The sequence below is a fragment of the Oratosquilla oratoria genome, chromosome 28 (assembly GCF_046742065.1).
Source record: "Oratosquilla oratoria isolate Oo_2021 chromosome 28, ASM4674206v1, whole genome shotgun sequence".
Taxonomy (NCBI): domain Eukaryota; kingdom Metazoa; phylum Arthropoda; class Malacostraca; order Stomatopoda; family Squillidae; genus Oratosquilla; species Oratosquilla oratoria.
Genome location: NC_134804.1, coordinates 22,645,080 through 22,650,079, shown reverse-complemented (window position 1 = coordinate 22,650,079; position 5,000 = coordinate 22,645,080).

The following is a 5,000-nucleotide window of genomic DNA, read 5'->3' as shown; positions in this document are numbered from 1 at the left end:
CTGTCTTGTCTACTATTTTCCTGTATATACATTCCTACCCATTGTCATTCTGTATTCCTTGAAAATGTCTGAATAAATGAAAATGTTCGGAACATAGTGTCTTATTTCCCGAGTGGTTTTCTCCGATATATATATACATATATATATATATATATACATATATATATATATATATATATATATATATATATATATATATATATATATATATATATATATATTTATATACATATATATGCACACATATATATACATATATATTATATATGTATATATATATATATATATATATGTATATATATGTATATACAATATATATGTATATATATATATATATATATATATGTATATATGTATGTATATGTATATATAGACATATATATTTATAAATATATATATATATGTATGTATATATATACATATATATATATACATGTATATATATAATATATATATATATATATATATATATATATATATATATATATATGTTGTATATAATGGCATGATGACAACTCACAATTTTCTTGTTAACTTACTCAATAGTGCGAACAAGGCGACGTATTTCAAGAGGAAATCTATGTAGAAATTCAGCAAAGGACATTTCAACACTGAGGAAGGATAGTCAAACTAATATTCACACGAGCCTTGGTTCGAATTCAGGAACGACAGTCGGAACTATTTGATTGACTACACCGTCACTGGTGATTCTATTCAGGTATGACAACGACGAAAAGTCCATAAAGGTAACGTACCAGCTTAACCACGAAGCTACGTGTCTTGTTAATTCTTCGTAAAATCTAAGTGTGGACGGCAGTTAGCAGTCGACTTAATTCCTCGGGAGTAGATTCATTACCAGGTTGAAGAATTTTAGATAACCGATAGGTATGTGGTCAAAGCGTCGGCATCGTATTCACGCGAGCCTTGGTTCAAATCTGGGGACGATAATCGGAATTATTTGGTATATGTATATGTATATGTATATGTATATGTATATGTATATAGAGAATTGTTTAGCACTATGAAAAATTTATCTCATAGTGCATGGCACTAGCCAGATAAGTTTAATGAAGATCATTTGTATCACATTATAATGAGTGCTCCACACCGTTGAACAAATTAATGTCTCCCTGTTTCATCTGAAACAGAATTTTTGTAGTATTTTACTGTGCTAAAGAACAGGTTCATCTTTCTATTGAAGGACTTTTTTGTATACACCCTCCTCTTATTTTAGCTGCCAAATCAAGGGACTTGAATTGCTCAGTTGTTAGTAATCTAAGGGATTTTTCAATAATCAATCTTGCATCATACCTTGTTCTATGATCAGGAAGTGAAAGAACTTAACTTGGTAAAAACTAAATCTGGGACTTAATATGTTCCTCTTTAAGAATACCAAGGTCTTGTAAAAAAAAAATCAAGGTCCTTAATTTATGTAATTGTAAGGAAATTAAGACCTTAATTTGCTTCATTGTAAGGAAATCAAGGTCTTTAACTTGTGTAATTATTACGAAATCAAAGTCCTAACTTACTCACTTGTAAGCAATCCTTCTTAGTAACTCAATTTCGTAATCATATCAATTTTCATTAACACCATCACAAAAGTTTTGATGATAATGCCAACAATATTGTTACTACTTGATTCTTCTTGTAATGTCAAAAATATTTGATCATTCGAAGCTTCATTTCAGCGGCAGTTGGTACAACCATTATATTTTACTGACATTTGTGTTTGCCATCATCGTATTAGTATATGCCATTTGCAATTTTTTTTTTCGTTAAGCCACTGTCATTATCATGATTTCTAGACTAATGAGAAATTATTTCTCCACCCCACATTTCATTCACACCCTATCTTCACCATTGAAAATCCATTTTCAACACGATTCCACGCAGTCTTCACCACATTTCATGGTGCTCATCACATTCACACTGCGTCTTCATCGTACTAAATATTTGACTTCATCACAATCCCATACACTTTTCATTACATATTTGTCGCACATTCTCACCCTTTTTCACCATATGTCATTCTTACTTTAACCGTAATCCCACTAATCCTTCACTACATTCATGCTTTATATGCATCACATTTCCCCGTCTTCACCATTTCTAATATTACCTTGTCCACATCTGACACAACTTTCTTCACATCTCCTCACATTTACTACACTTCCTTGCGATCATCACCACATTCCCGTCTCATACTAATCATATTTTCACCACACCTTTGCCACATTTCAACTTTACCATCACTAAAAACTCGTACGGTTTTCACCACATTTCCAGCTCGCGTTTACTACAGACCCACACAACTATCACCACACTCCTGCTTGCATTAATTACATTATCATTCCGTCTTCATCGCACGCCAACTTTATATTCACTACAATCTCACACAACCTTCGCCACATTCCGGCCTCACATTCACATATTTATCATGTTTTCACCACACATCTGCACGACTTTCATCACATTACAGTCTCGAATGTACTACCCTTCAACCTTCATCACACCACCGTTACCATATCATCATCTTCGTCTGTATTGATTTCTCGTTACGAAGGCATCTGATCGTAAATTTTCTATATCCTGTAGCCTCCACCACCTCCTCCTCCTCCCCCCTACCACCCTCCGTTTTCTTCCCCATCCCCCTCCACACCCTCCATGTCTCTCAACTCTTACGTCTTGCTAAATTCATTCTGTCAACTTCTTTCAATTTCTAGTTTCTCGTTCCTCTTGTCCTCTTCGATCTCTCTTGCTCCTACCCATTTCTTTCTCTCCTTGTTCACTCTTTGTCTCCTTCCTTTTTCGTTTCTTCTTCTTTCTATTTTCTTTGCATTTCTTCTTCCTCATTCTTCCACTTTCTCCACTTCTCTCTCCTCATCTTCCATCACCCTCTCTTCCTATTCCTCTTCCTCTTGATCTCTCTTTTTTCCTCTTCTTCTATTAAATCTTTCTTCTTCATCTGTCGTCTCCCTTATCCTTCCTTTAATTGAAAACTTTTTTTAATCTTCATCACACTAATTCTAAATGCCTTTATCCCTACACTAATCCGCAATGCCTTTATCTTTACTTTCCTCATGTATACATATATATATATATATATATATATATATGTATATACACATATATGTATATATATATACATATACATATATGTATATATATATATATGTATTTATACACACATATATACATATATATATATATATATACATATATGTATATATATATATATATACATATATATGTCTATGTATATATATATATATACATATATATATATATATATATATATACATACATATATAATCTTACTCATCCTCATCATCTTTATATTCATCCTTATTCACCTTGTTACCGCCCTTGTGCTCATTTTCCTCACCATCTTCACTTATCTTTATTCCTATCCTCCTCTTCATCATCCTCATTATCCTCCCCCTCATCCTTCAAACATTATTTCTCATCATCATTACCCTTATATTTCTCATTTTCTAAACATATCTATCACATACATCTTCATTCTTCCAATCCTGATTCGTCCTCCCATTCTTTCCATCTTCATACTTTGCATCCTCATCCTTCTCATCCTTGTCCGTTTTGTCCGTATCCTTCTCATTCTTGTTTTCATTATCCTAATGCTCGTCCTCGACTTCGTCCTCGACCTCGTCTTCATTCTTAAACCTAAGGACCCGAAGTTGTCTTTGCATTTCCAAACACGTCCGTTTTATCCGTATCCTTCTCATTCTTGTTTTCATTATCCTAATGCTCGTCCTCGACTTCGTCCTCGACCTCGTCCTCGACTTCGTCCTCATTCTTAAACCTAAGGACCCGAAGTCGTCTTTGCATTTCCAAACACTTCCTTATTACGGGCCTTTCCACCTGGGCCCGTTTATTCACTTTTTCACATCACCGGGCGGTTCCCCACTTCCTCCTTTACCTTCCCCTCCACCTTCTCCTCCCCAGCACCCCCTCACCCCCCACATCCCCATTCTTCCCCGTCCCTAACTCCCATCAGACGCCTTCCTACCCTTCCATTTTTATCAACCCCTTAGACACGCCATTTCCCCCATTTCCCCATGTATCCTTCCTCCACCCTCTCCATCTTCTGACTTCCGGCTCGACCATGTTTTCTACCATCCATCGCCTATCAACTCTACCGTGTTTTCTACTCGCTCGGTGGTGTGAGGCTGATCCTGGTTCTTTCTCCATCAGTCCATTTAACTCGGTCCCAGTCTGAATTAAATCCTAAACCTTATCAGTTTTATCGCTCTTCATTCTTCTTCAATCTTCGATCCTTCCTCTCTTGGATCTAAGATTTCATTCCCCTTCTCTTCATCCCCTTTCTTCTCTCCCACAATTATTCACAAGATCTTTTCCACTCTACAACTTTATTTTTCAAACTCCTTACTGTGCCATATTCCTTATATTTCACTCCAGCTTTCACATGATCTTTTCCACTCTTTATGATTTTATTTTTCAAACTCTTTACTGTGCCATTTTCCTCATCTTTCACTCCAGCCAACCATGCACGACTTTATTCAGCTTAGGAACTGCACCGTAACGAGGGTGTTTAAAGTTGCGAATAACCTCTTCGCTCTGCTTATTTTGTTCACACTAAAGCAAGACAATTTCATTCAACTTAGAAACCTTCTAGGTCTATTTGTGTACTTCGTTTCTGGGTCATCTCTATTCACTTTAGTCACACCTGCACATAAAATCCTGATCTGTCATTAGTAGAATTTACTTTCAGTATCCTTTACTTCATTCTCTACCTCTTTTCTTGAAAACTTTATTCCTTTCCCGTTCCTCTCCTTTAAGTTCGTCTCATTCTATTGTACATTTACATGTTTTTTTCTTACGTACCTGCAATATGTAATTATAATATCTAGTCATGTCTGCATGTGTGCGAGTATTGATATGATTTTCTGTTTTATCATTCTCACAAACTTTCCTTCATTTTCCTCACTATCTTTCACCTCATTCTCACTTTTCACTAC